This window comes from Calonectris borealis, chromosome 4 (assembly GCF_964195595.1).
Source record: "Calonectris borealis chromosome 4, bCalBor7.hap1.2, whole genome shotgun sequence".
Classification (NCBI taxonomy): Eukaryota; Metazoa; Chordata; class Aves; order Procellariiformes; family Procellariidae; genus Calonectris; species Calonectris borealis.
Genome location: NC_134315.1, coordinates 39810971 through 39825880, shown reverse-complemented (window position 1 = coordinate 39825880; position 14910 = coordinate 39810971).

The following is a 14910-nucleotide window of genomic DNA, read 5'->3' as shown; positions in this document are numbered from 1 at the left end:
AGGGCTCACCAGCTTCCCTCTAGCAATTTGCTCAGGACATAAAACAAGCACAAGCAAAGCAAAAGATATCAAAAGTATTAATCCATATCAGTCCATTCCCATGGAAAAGTCAGGCTTTTCAAATGGAACTTTTTTTGACATAATCATCTTTGTAGAGGGTTTAAAAGACTCAACTCTCACTTCAGTGCTTGTTTTTTTTTTTTCCTTTTTCTTTTCTTTCATTTTTACATTTTATCTTTAGTACCAAATATTTGAAAACCCTGGATTTAAAATTCCCAAAGTATCTAAATCATAAATGCTTAAGTCTGCTGAAAACCAAATTTGGCTTCTAATCTACTTAGGTGGTTTTAGAAATTTTATGTTGGATGATATGCTAACATCTAACTTGTAGGTGAAATTTACTTAGTACAGAGTTCATGCACAAGTGTTATAAGCTTAGCGGTAGTTGACAATTTTGTGTTAGAGTAAATTTCTGGTAGGAAATATCTTCCTTTAGAAAAAGAAGCATTTTTTTTCTGGTGGAAAGAGTGAAAATGATGGGTCCCTGGTTGCTCACCTAGAAGACTGCTATCAGTTTCAGTTTTTACATGAACGGTCCAAGTTCCTGGACCATTTGCTGCTTTCAGCAGGGACAGGCAGACTAAGCATCCGTAGCTTTTTGGCAGTGAGGCTGAAAGGATGAAAGACTCCTATCAATTTTTCTTTGTCTTCAGGGAGAAAGCAAAGCTCGCAAGAGCCTTCAATCTGGTACTCAGAACAATGAAAAATTCCTTTTCTTTTCCTCTGAAATAATTTTTTTCCTGGAGATTCTATCACGTTTTTTAAACTTTTGTCTTCTTTTGATTGAATATGCTTAAACATAGGACTCTAAGGCCTTTTAGCTGCTGGCGATCCCCACTTGAAGGCAGATACACAGGCGAGGAATACTTCCAGTTCTAAGGTGCTGTGGTGCCAGGATTGGTGCTAGTGCGCTCCGGCATCGTCACGGTTAGCACAGATGGGGAAATTAGACTTGCAAAGATTTTACTGAGGATTATAAAGTTCTGTTGAGAATGGGCCTCCCTCGCTTTCCCCAAGGTTACAGCTGCCTCTCTTCACAGGTAAGGATATTTCTGTAAATCTAAAGCAGATTTCTTTACAATGCTTTAGGCCCCGAGTTATCACAGCAATAGTAAAGCTTCGTGATGATTTTCTGCGTGGAGTAGAAGAAGAAAGACTACAATAGATTTAAACAGAAAACCTGACCCCATAAGGTCTTTGAAACTGGTAAACAAAAGTATTCTTTAAAACCTTGTGTTTTTCTGTGATAAAATCAACACGAACATTCAATTAGCACTTAGAATTCAATATGTTTCGTTGTGAGTGCTTATTTCATAAATGTAATATGAATTCCCTGAGCCCAGAGCTGTTGAGAGACAATAGTGATATAGGGATCTTTTCCTCATTGTGATCTATTTCTGGTATTGGAAATTTTCAGCTTGTTTGGCTTTATTGGCCATTTCCCAGAAAAGGAGGGAGGGACCATAGGTGAGGAAAGGACACTAGTGACTGAATAACTTGGTAGGGCAGTAATAAAAGCAAGAAGTTAAGAAGAATGATAAACCATTAAAAAAGTGCCAGCCAGGGATGTTTAAAAAATCTTCTCAGCAAAAGTAAGGGGAAGAGGTGTAAAGGTCTTGATATTCCCTCATGTCACTGTGACTGGTGTAAGGTAAATTTATGGCACATTGAGAGGTCGCATATGATTATATTTTGGCAACTTCCATTAAACTAATACTTCTTGGTAAGTCATTAAGAATTAGGTTCATTGCAAAATGCCTCTGTTTTTCAAGCTGACATAAATATTGCATTAATTAAATCTATTAAGAACATTGAAATGAGATTTCATTAACTAATATCCCCTATTAGGATAATTATGACTAATTATAGTTATTAGACTAATGGCTTTAATCCTGAAGCACAATGTGCTACAGAAGGTTAAGAGGCCTATGACAAATTGAAAATCAAAAGTATGATCAAACTCTTTTTTAATATTTTACACAGCCACCATCATATGATGGTAGCTATGACAGCAACAGTTTCATTTTTTGCAACTCACCTCACACTGGGAAAGAAGATAATTTTTTATGACTTGCTAGCGATTTCAGGTAATTATAACAGGAAGCATTACAAAGGTCCTGATTTTTAGACCATAGGTGTTCATCAGTATGAAAAATTAACTTCTGATATGTCCTACTAAAAGAAAACTGCATAATTTTATCAAAGATTTCTGCAGAGAAGAGTGACATTTTAAAAAGGTGAAATTCCAGTTGTGTTTTGTATGTAGCTGCACTATATCACAGAAATACTGTTTTGGGACGTATTTGCTGACGTCTCCCATAAAGAGCTATGTACAGTTTGAAAACTCATGTTAATATCTCAATATTCAATAGCACAAGCATGAGTGAATAAGATGTAATGCATGACCCTTGAATCCTACTTTGAGAGAAAGTCAAAACCTTGCCAGGCGATAAAAAAAACTGTGTTACATAACAAAATCCTCTTTTTACAGCTAGAGAAATGGGTTAAGTTTCTTGGGATTTAAGCTGCAAAAGTCAACAAGATTTTACATGAAGTAGAACTGTCACATAACTAGAATGTGGTTGGGATTACCAGCTGCATTTTAAGAAAACGCACACAAAAATGACTGAGTCTTATTCAGCTCTCGAATGGATAGTCATAAGGGACTGTCTATATTCAGAAGATTTATCAATTTCAGATCTTGGGTAGATAGAGATGACCAGGTGTCAGAGAAAAGAAAGAGAGAATCCAAAACCATATCCGACCTGGGGAACTCAAAGGGCAAGAATCTCAGAGCTTACATAAAGTTAGAATTTTGCATCTAAAAGTTAACACTATTTCTTTTAGGTGACAGGCTCCAGAGAGGAATCCAAAACAGGTTTGGATATCTAAGCAGTGTAGGAAGACAATCCTTAGAGCTAGGTGCTGTAAAGGAGATCCCTCTCCCCTTCTGTGCCCACACAGAGCAGCGAAACAGTGAGCAGATGGGGATATCTGCCTACCATGCTCTTCAAACTAGGCTACTGTATCCCATAGAAGATTGTATGGCTGACTGTTTAAAAATGCTAAAACATTTGCATGCCAGAGACAGCATTGCCATTTTGATCTGTTCACTGTTTCAGAAGATTTGAACATAGCCAGTAAGCGAGAATACTAGTTTGAACACTATGTTAACTATAGAGAGTCAAATATATTTTTAAAAGTTATCAGTGACATTTTGGAGCGCAGATGACAATGGTTTTATTTTTATAACATTGTTGTCATGTTGCAAGATAAAGTCTTCATTGTCTACTCATGCCAAAAGTACAGACTAAAATATTTTAGATATTTGAGTCAAAGAGTAGTTTCTTATAATAATTGACCTTACTTCTCTAGAGGTTGACTCTGGCAAATCTTTATTGATCTTTCTCTGTACAGTTGATTCAATAAACTCAGTTCTTCATTTGTTTGTTTGCTTGTTTTTTATATTGTGACATCTGGGTTTCTTCATTTACCTTGTTATCTCCTAAATATAACTTCTATAATTGTACAGACTATTTCTTTCAATAGATTCTGTGATAATGCTCCAGTTCTCCCTAAGTTTTCACATCTCATTCCTCTATAGTCTCCTAATACAGAGTGTGTGTTTCTCATACCATAACAACTAGACATAGCTGCCAAATCCGCTGCTTGGAGGCCTGGAAGGAAGATTGCATGTGTTATTAATCATGAGCTGGCATGCTCTTTCATGGCCGGTTTCCTTTAAGACACAGCTATTAGAGTTCAGAATTTCTTTATCACTAGGTAATAAAGCAGAGTTTCTGCCTTAGATACATGGCACACAGACAGGGAACACAGAGGCTGACATGCTGAATCAGACTAATGGTCTATCTAACATGATATTCTTGTGGTGATACTGAATAGTACCATATGAAAGAGTTCAGAGCTGGATATGAGGTCCCTGTAATGAAAGGGACATCTCTTCCTAACCCAAGGCAATCGCTGTGAGGACTTGTGTTGTGAAGCATGAAGAATGACAACCCAAGCATGTTTTTTAATCCTTGGCAAGGTAATTGTGATTCCTATTGCTTGTACGCCATTTCTTATTCTTTTCTGAACCCTACAGTTCTTTGTCTCAACTGTATTTCATGACAGCTACTTTGGCAGTAATGATGGGCTTATAAAAATTGCACAAACACAATATTAAGGATGCCCAATACTAGAAATTAAGAAATATCAGAAGGAAGTTGCTGATACAATTTACACTTTCTGCTCTTTCCCATCATCCATTCTAACTGTTTATGTTCAGTGGTTTATAATATATTTTAACAGCACAGTCTTCATAGGTCTTCTACCTCACTCAGTACTTAGGATGAAACCTACCCTAGAGAGAACCTGCCTTGGCTATTATCTGGAGGATCACTCTTTGCTGCAGAAATAGGGAGAAACTTAATGAGTGGGCAGAGGGTAGCTAGTTTTCAAGTCCTTGTTATAAAAAAGAGTAATTCAGGAACATCTCAAAGAAAGTACAAAAAATTTAACCTGTGGAGGAAAAATAGTTTATTTCTCCTTAGCCTTATTTTTAAAAATGTATTGACCATTTAGATGTAATTCACAGTCTGAGTATGATGCTTGTGAAAGTCAGGAATTGCCTCCTATAGCACTTTGTGTTGGAGAGCATTGCAGACACAGGACATTCTCCCGTAGTTTCACTCTGCCCCCAAATGTCCCTATTGAGTGGTAAGTAAAAAGTAGGGACAGATGGGAAAGTGCAGAGCTTGTAAAACAAAATTCTCAGCTATACTGCAGAACAACAGTAAGGGTTTAGTCTGGACATTTTTTGTTTGTTTTTTGTTTGTTTGTTTGTTTTAACTTAAAGCAAGAATCTGGCATATTATGCCAGCCAGGCACTCATTTTTAACTTCCATCCATGTTGCAGTTATTTGGTTTTGCTTTTCTTCCGACCTCTCCCCCCATTGGTTTCTAATCCACAGTAGAACTGCATTCTACAACCTGCAAGGTCAATAGAAAAAGACTAAAAGGTTTTGGTTTTAAAAAAAAGACAAAAAAATGTGACATAAAAATTCTACCCCCAAAATTGTATGTGCCATTTTTTACTGTTTCAAAGGGTTGCAGTTGACTGAAACAACATAAGTACCTTGCAAAGAATCCATGAGGATTTAACATTATTTATCATGTTCATCTGTGTAAGAACTTGTATTTTTTTTTTTTTAATTAATTTACCTTGTGATGGAGTGAACTTCAATGGTTAGCAGTTCACAACATCACCCCTTGTAAAGATAGGCAAAACTGGATCACTTTCCAGGTGTCCAATAAAGATTGACTTCTTTTTTTTGTTAGCAATTCAGTGTTTTCATTCATTCCAATTCTACTACCCAGTTCTGGCAAATTATTGTGATTTAAATTATCGCTTTGTTCTGGCATGCCCTCTTTTTTCATCTTGATCTTTGACAGTGCCTCATCTTCATTACTTGCAAAGAATAGCTTTAGGGCAGGTGTCTATCTGCCAAGTGTGGTAAAGAATGGTGGAAAGAACTCATCTGCTTTTTCTGCGGTATTGAGGAGGAGAAACTGGTCTTCTTACTCCTCGGCATTCTAGTTTAAAATTGGTTCTTTAATTAAAAGCTGGTCAAGAAAGAATGCAGAGATAACTCCACATGCTCAGATCTTTCCCTCCCTGTTTTCAACATGCCAAAAACTCAGTTTCATTGCTGCCCACAAAAGCAATCTGAATCTGACCAAATGCTTTTCTTCAAGTTAATTATCAGTGAGTGAGTCTGCATCAGCATTTTACTCCAGATCAAGGATGCATTTTTGAAATAAATCTCCCAATAGCCTCCATTTTCTGCTCTTTGGCTTGCTTCACAAAGCTGTATGAAAGCGCAAAAAATAGGTTCCTTTCAGATGAAACTAAACTAGGAAATATGGTCTGGGTACCTAGGTATCTAATACATTTTAACTCGTAATAAACATTCTGTTCCCAGGAGCAGAGCAGAGCTAGTCTGGTCCATAAACCCCCCTGAAACATATGTAATGTAGTTGCCAGTCGTCAGCACCAAGTGGTCTGCCAGTTGTACTGTGCTCCTTGCTAATCTAAGCAGAACTAACTCCAGTGTGTCTGTTTGCTAAAGTCAAAGTCTTTGGCCCTTCTGCAGCTCACCAATCAGGCAGTCAGACATCCCTCAGTGGATGGCTTAGTGGGTTATGTAGGAACTCGTAACATTAATTCATCTACAGCTTCTTGGCCCTTCCCTGAGATATTAAGAACTAAGGTTGTGAGCTCTTTAACAACATCTGGCACCTGAGAAGTCATGTGTTTCTCCAAGTAATCTAATTATCTGGGAGCTTGAATTTGCATGGTAGAGTGGACTGTATTCAGCAAAACATGGTAATCCGTGCCACAAAGCCATCCACCAGCTAAGCTGTAGGAAGTAACCACATGATATGGAAGGAAACCAGAAACCTAGGATTCATTGCAAATTTCTAGCCATAAGCTTGCTTCTATGACACATTAATTTGAATCAGCTGGAAAAATTATGAATATAAAGTAGTTGGCTTTTTTTTTCCTAACTAAATCTTTCCCTTTATATCAGTGAGACTATTTTCCTTCTCTCTCTGTAAGCTTTCAGCATTTGCACTTCAGATTGCCTTTGAAGTCTCTTAATTTCTGTTTTATCTAACATAATTTTATTTTCCTTTCTGCTACACCAAGATTGGGTTTCAGTTTCTTCCTGGCTTGAATGATTGCTTTGAATTGTCAGTTAAACTAGTTATTTTTATTTTCCTTTCTGCTTCATTTTTAAATACACAACTGTTTAAACTGCTAAGTCTGATAATAGTTTATCATCCACACACATCATATCTTCCACTGCTTTTACTGTCTGAAACATAGACAGGCTCAACTCCCTTGGCTAATTCTAATGTTCTGTTGATTACAGTGTTGAAATTAGTAGGAAATGGGGCTAAAGACACTGGAGAAGGTGAAAGAATTTTCCTACATCGTGTTCCTATCTACAAGACCGATATGACATCCAGCAGTATTAATGAGGAGGCTATCACACTCTCAGACCTTATTCCCAGCAGTTCTGCTGTTGGAAAATTAAATATTTGGGCATTTACTAGAAGAGAATAGCTATACCCAGTGAAATGGATAATAATTTCAGCTGAAACTTTTATTTTTCCCTTAGACTTTCATGAAAGGAGATATTACAGTATCCTAGTTTATCAAATACTGTTCTCAAAGAAATTATTTTTTAAATCAATAACATTTAGCCAATCTCAGTGAGAATCTAGGGCCAAGTTAATTAATTGAAGTATCTTGTCTGTTGTTAGCTACTTTAGATAGTTTGCTGTTGTCTTTAAGTAAACTTTAAATACTATTTGATTTTGCATTTCCCCCTCATCACATAACACAACCATTTTACTGCATTTATTAGCAGACAAATACTTGAACCAGTATTTTAATATTACTGTTATTCATTCAAAACCCTTTGGGTAAACTTTCAGGAGTGTACTGGGGTTCTGGACCGTTATTTGCTATTGATCTACTAAGAATTAAAGTGGTTTTCTGAATCCAGTAACAGCCCATTTTAGGTTTCAAGTAAATCATTGCTTGCTCTAGTGGCCTTCAGAAAGTCTGAAGAATGATACTTTCATATTTCCATTTATGTAAATCTGTAGATGGTAATTTATTTGGCGGCTCACATTTCTAACACAACTCTTGAAAGCTGTGGGTGTTATTTTTATCTTCAGTGGGTTCATCCATAATATTGTCCATTAAGAAGTCTAGCTGCCTGAGAGCACCCACAAATCAAGTAATTTAGCTTCTCAAGCTTCAGTCCTTCAGACACATACATGCTTAGTTTTTTGCACATGGAATTGTCCCACTTATTTTACGAGGACTATTTAAGATGTTGTCAAGGCAGGGGCCTAAGCAAAAAGTAACGGCTTCTAAAACTACTAGCTAGAAGAAAGTTTTCCTCCAAATTATGAATAACAAAAGTCGGAGATTTTGCATCTTGTCATTTATAATCTAATCTGAATAGTTATTATCTTATTCCATGTTATATCTTCAGATGAGAACAAGAAGTAGTTTTTTATGTTCTTTACATTTTAGCTCACCACAGCTAGTCAGTACTCACTTTAGAGCATTCAGTCTTCAAGGATACCCAGGGTATGAGTACCACTCGCTGTTCTGAAAGAGATATATCCCCAGGATTGTTAGTTTTTAAACATATATATATATATTTATTTATAGATATGCTTATATATTTTTGAAAAAATATATATATTCTACTTCATCTTTGCAGCCTCCATTGTGAATTGCTAGGTATAACAAGTATTCCAGTTGTCATGGAAAAAAATACATTTTCTCATTATTTGCACAACTACTTTCTTTTCAATTTCTCTCACCTGAGGTGTTGAAAAGGGAGATAATTTTTGTGCTTACATAATCCAATGACAAGTGCTTTTTTCTTCCAATACCATAATTTCTTCACATAGCTTTGATTCTTAAAAGCTCCAACATCAACAAAGGGAATACATTTCTCAAGTGAAAACTTCCTTTCCTTATGGCAACAACAAAAGTAGTCGATAAAGAGCAATTAAGACACCTTAGACTCTTCTTGTCTCCTGCCTTACATATTCTGTTATTTATATCAGTGCAAAGTAAGTGCTAAATAGCTGTCAAATACTTTTCCTGATTAAAAGTGTTCGACAGTCACCTAATACTCACATAGTTCAGGTGTGAGTGAGTCTGTACTGTGCAAAGCAGTGGAAAAATCAGACTCAGATAGTAAGTTGATAAGGCTTATAATAAAGTCTGATAATAAAGGCTTATGGACTCTTGGCACCATTTAAAGAGGATAAAATGCTTGCTCTGTGAGAAAGGTTAGATGGTTACAGGTCAGTGTCATCATATGAACCAAGGGTAAGAACTGAAGTAGGACTTGCTAAAGCTGGGAATAAAAGTGGTGAGGCAGGACAGGGTTTTCCAACATACCTTGCAGCGATGTATAACATTGCAAGTTACATTGATATAAATTTGAATAATTTGAATAAATATGAGCATTCATGAGTAGATTACTCAGCATATTGTCTGACTCTACTATGAAACTAATGATATTAAGCATTATCTAGTTTCAGGTAGGCTGTTGCTCATCTTAAGCAAGGTCATGGGAATCAGTTCCTCTCAAAATTTAGTCTTCAGGGAGGTTAGCATGAATACAAATAAAGGTACTTATTTTCAGCATACAAGCTAGACAAATGTTTATAAAAGATGCAAGTAAAGAAAGAAAATAAAAAATTTACTTGTGCTGAGTTTGAAAAAGAAAGATCTCTATCCAGCTGTAGAAGGTTACCATTTGTCAAGGATTCTGTCTCACTGCCTGCATTTGTGTTATGTTGCGTTCCTTAGATAAAAGATCTTCCTAGAGGAACAGGTTAGCCTTTCAGTTATCCTCTTCCAGAGTTGTTCAAGGGGACTAGACCGGAGTTTGTGTCTGGTAAAGGATAGCACAGACATTTGGCATTCAAAGTATCCAGACATACCTAGTACTGGGGAAATAGGTAAAGGAAACCTCCTACCTTCCAGCCAGGTCCCTCGTCCATCAGGTTCTTGAGTGATCTTCTCCTGTGTGAAGGTAACATGTAACCTCCACAATCCATACAAAGTTTTTTGGCTGTGGTCTGATCTGTAGCCATAGCTCAGGATCTAGGAGCCTGTTTTCATATCTTTTATTTCTGAGGGCTAGGCTTTAAATATTTAGCTCCAGTGGGGCCACCAAATGGGAATTGTTTTAGTTTTTAGTTATATTAGGTGTGCTTTTTCTACCTGCTGGTGCTATGAAGAAAGCATCAACGTGAGCAGTACATGGGCAATTCTGTTGCTCCCTCAAAAATTTCTTCTTTGTTTCTTGGGTATATGAATTACCAAGGGTTCTCTGTAGCATGAACCACTCTTTTTCAACTGTCCTTGTCACCTGTAGATTAGTATCTGTCTACCTCCCATGGTTCTAAAGGCAAAATAAATGAGCCCAAGTTTACAAAGACATTTCCCCTTCCTGTGTTGCTGAAACCTTTTCTCCATCAGAAGATACAGAGGAACAGTTGATGATTCACAAAGAACAGCTTTACATGCCCTGTAAATCTTCCTGCTAGCTTCTCCCCCTGAACATCTTTCTACTTCAGGGGTGAGTTTTGCCACTCCCCAAATAAAATAAACATTGCTGCTCTTTCTTAGAAAAACAGCTGTAGCTTTGTTGGACCAGGGGTCATCTCCTGAATTTGATCGATCAGTCTTTGACTCACCTCAATTCTCTCCTTAGTAATGGCACTGCTCCCCAATCAGTGCAAAATGTCAGCATACGCTGGCATCGCTGCTGAAACATAAGACCAACCCCCACGATTCTCACCTTGGCACTGCCCTTCCTCTGTGCTTACACAAATCTGGTCTGAATCAGGGAATCAACCCAGAGAAAGAGACTGAAGTTATGACAAATTGTACCAAAACAGAAGAGGCAGTGGCATAGGGATAGGGTGGTGCAGCCAGGGCTGGAGGGAGAGGGTGGAATGGCTGGTTTAGCAGCAGTGCCAATTTATGCTTGCCTGAACTGACTGTGAAACTGTGGTATCATTGTGCAAATATCAGTATGAAGCAACTTGATTAGCTGAAACATATTTCATATCAATCCTTGTATTAACAGACATGCAAACATCTAGATAGGATATATACACGTATTACTGAGATAAGACACAGTAGTTATCAACTGGGGATATAAAAAGTTTTGGGGTGACTTACTGTATCTTTGTTGTAGGAATAAAACCAAGTCTCCTTTGCTGTAGTCTAATTCTAAGCCGCTTCTCATTTTGTATGCTTATGCGAGGCTTTTAAGTTTCAGAGAAACAAATCTGATCTCTTCCACTTAATCAAAAACCTTTAGTAATGGTGCGTTTATGATACAGCACAACTTTGTGAAATAATCTCCCACTGTATTTTCCAAACAAGATTTCTGCTGAAGCATTCAATTCTCATATGGCACTTACCTTTTTAACTGTGCATTTAATTCTTAGCTAATTGCCATCAATATTTATGCTGTTGAACTTTTATCCTACTGCATATTGTATAATTGCTACCATTAGATCATCTCCCAAAGGTTTTCTTTTCAGATTCATATAATGTATCCATGTCATTCTTTTGCAAAGCACAGATTTTTATAATACTGTTAAACTGTCTAATACCCAGTTTATACTTTGGAGCATAACTGAAGTTGATTACATCTAACAAATTTAGTAACTTCACATTCACTTTTTAAAGTAAAAAGGAATAATGCATCAGTAGTGTTGTTGTCCACGATTTTCTTTTGATTTCTAAAGTCAGAGTCTCTTGACTCTAAGTTACTAGGTAACTTAGTATCCTGAAAGCAAAATGTATGGGGACGTGTAAGTAGAATTTTAATCCCCTCAGTCTCAGTAATTTTCTAGGTGTTTTACATGTACAGTCACAAAAATTCCAAATTAAGCTACCCTACAGAAATAAAGTATTTTCATTTCCAGATAAATGTGACATAGAAAGAAGTGCCAGTTGCCTTCTTGTCTAGAGGATAAATAGGACACCCTGTAAAACCCTTGTACTGATTACTGGTTCTCCAAGGGAGCCAAGGCTCTCCTTTTATGTTTATACTGGTAAACAAGACAGGGCCAGGTACACACTAAGGTAATGACACAGGAGTACCCATACTGTTTAACAGTAGAACCAGTCCCTTGCATGTTATTTTACCTATATAAATGAGCACTTTCCCATACAGTGTCCAGATAAGGTTTGTCAGAGTAGCATGTTCCAGTGACTATTCCCAATAAAGATGAAGCCACCTAATTTTGTGGGCTTTGGCATGCAAACCATATCATGCAAATTGACCTTAGAGCCAGAGAACAATAACTGGTTTGTTTTGTTCAAAAATAAGGATCCAGCCTTTGAGCACACCTGAGTTCTGAGTCCTGAGAGCAAGAAGGAAAATTCAGTTTTAAACCAGCTAACCAAATCTGAAAATTCTCTGTGTCCAAAATGTTAAGAAATATTGTGAAGAAACAACTGAATATAATTTTTACTCGTGTGTTTTATGAGATTTGTCAATAAACTTTGTGCAAATGTGGCCTGTTTCATCACATTTTTCAGTTTTCGTTTCTTTGTGTTCTTAGCATGGTACAAATGCCAAATACAAATAAGAGAGATCCAATAGCTAGGTTTATAAATACTCTCTTGCTATTCTGCCCAAACACGTGAGAAAGATTCATGTTGGTTAACTAATCCCTCTGGATTCCTGTGTTTGCCATGTTTCAGGTAAGGACTACAGAAGCAGAACTCAGTGACATGAAAAATTTTGATGAGTTCATGGGGATAATCAGCTGAACATACAATTTCAACATATCACTAGGTGTAGAACAGTTAAGCAGAGCTTTAGAATCATGCACCAAAAATCTCAAAGAAAATAAAAGACCATAGTCTTTTGTGTTAGGCATGTCTGTAACCACTTTGGAATATGGACACTGACTCTGGTATCTACACATCAATAGACTTCAGATCTTCAGTGTGCTACGTGAACAGTTGCAACCATGATTAAAAACTGCGTGGAAAAAAAAGCAAAAGATATAAGAAGCTAAAAAGGTTTATTTTGTCATGTTCTAGAAGAATTCACAGTACCTAAAAAAGAGTTTATTCACAAAATTCTTCAACACAGTGGAAATATGAAATTAAATGACTGGCAGTTATAATTTTACAGCTGGCTCTACCAGTTGGTTGATATTGCTCCCATAATGTTGTCTCTGAGTTGCAAAGTTCATTGATGTTGTAGTAGAAGATTTAAGACAATCCATAAAGCCATATGCACTGTCTGAAGTGTGTGCAAAGATTGGAACATTTAGTTTGCTGATTCAGTTGCAGGCTTTGTCTTGATTAAAGGATATTCTGTCAAGACCAACTGAGTTTTAATTAAGATAATCAAAAGATAGTTTAAAATAAGGAACTTTTAATTATGCACATTTTGGGGCAGGGGGGAAGGACAGTTGAAAGCGCATGCATTTTTTTAAAGAGCCTAGCTCTTTTGCATTAGGCAGACATATTATGGTTGTTTCCCCAGTACCAAAGAGCAGAATAAAAGAATGGAAAATGACTGGATGCTACAGAGATTACAAAATCCTATACTATGCACATAGCCAAAGTCTATTTCACTGTAACACCTTGTCTTGGATTCCAACATTCACAAATCTTTGAAAAGAGACACCGAGGAGCAGATTGTGTTCCATAAAGGCTTTTTCTACTCAGTGGGGAAATGGAGATGTCAGTGACACCAAGTTTATTATTCAGGCATCTTAGCAACACACTAATTTCCTTTATTTGCAAGCAAGTAGTTCCCTTACACTGATTTACAGAAGTGCAGATTAGTGCTGATAACAGCTGTGGGAACCAAAATATCCTCAGTTGTGGTTTTCCTTGATTGTAAGAATCTCACTGTAAACCAGGGTCGTATCTCTTTTGACCAATTATTCCTTCGTCTCACATTAAGCTTATGCTGAACTCTCTCTCATGGGCAAATTTAAATTCTTTTGCCACTTGCTCCTTTTAGGCAACCTATGAATCAACTGGATTTCTTTTCCACATGGTTGGAGGAAGGGTGAGTATCTTTACTACTTTTACTCTATTGCTAATTATTTAATAGTGTCTCCCCAACCTGCGTTTGTGCTCATCTATATTTGTTTCTCCTCTTTGCTCAGTGACCCATAATATAACTCATTAATAGCCAGATGCCTTTAGGGAACACCCTCTTTGAACATGTTACGCTACATAACAGTAATTAAGAACACATTTGGAAGCCGTTACATGCTGAACATGAGCCGGCAGTGGGCCCAGGTGGCCAAGAAGGCCAATGGCATCCTGGCCTGTATCAGAAACAGTGTGGCCAGCAGGAGCAGGGAGGTGATTGTGCCCCTGTACTCGGCACCTCGAATACTGTGTTCAGTTTTGGGCCCCTCACTACAAGAAAGACATGAAGGTGTTGGAGCATGTCCAGAGAAGGGCAACGAAGCTGGTGAAGGGCCTGGAGCACAAGTCTTATGAGGAGCGGCTGAGGGAACTGGGGTTGTTTAGTCTGGAGAAGAGGAGGCTGAGGGGAGACCTCATCACGCTCTACAACTACCTGAAAGGAGGTTGTAACGAGGTGGGTGTTGGTCTCTTCTGCCAAGTAACTAGCGATAGGATGAGAGGAAATGGCCTCAAGTTGCCCCAAGGGAGGTTTAGATTGGACATTAGGAGAAATTTCTTTCCTGAAAGAGTGGTCAGGCCTTGGAACAGGCTGCCCAGGGAAGTGGTTGAGTCACCATCCCTGGAAGTATTTAAAAGACGTGTAGATGAGGCGCTTAGGGACATGGTTTAGTGTGCATGGTGGTGTTGGGTTGATGGTTGGTCTCGATGATCTTAGAGGTCTTTTCCAACCTTAATGATTCTATGATTCTATGATTCTATGCTTAATCCTGATATTTACGAGAGTTTCTAAAATCAGCTAGACATTAAACTCATTTTGCAACAGGTTTTCTCATGGCTGGCTCTGAATACCTCACGAGCAGGTTGTGCACCAACAAATTTCTTACGTAGATAGCAATTGAAAGCCTAAAGTACTGCAACAGGAATTTCCATTCCTGTACATCACTGAGTGGTATGCTTGGTAACATGTAATAGTCACAAAAAAGTCTAAACCCAGAGCCCAATTTTAGACCTGGGTCACAAAACACTGCTGAAAAATAACTATGGAAAGAAGGCCTCTGCTAGATATCAAATAATTGGGATGGATATATCTTTTT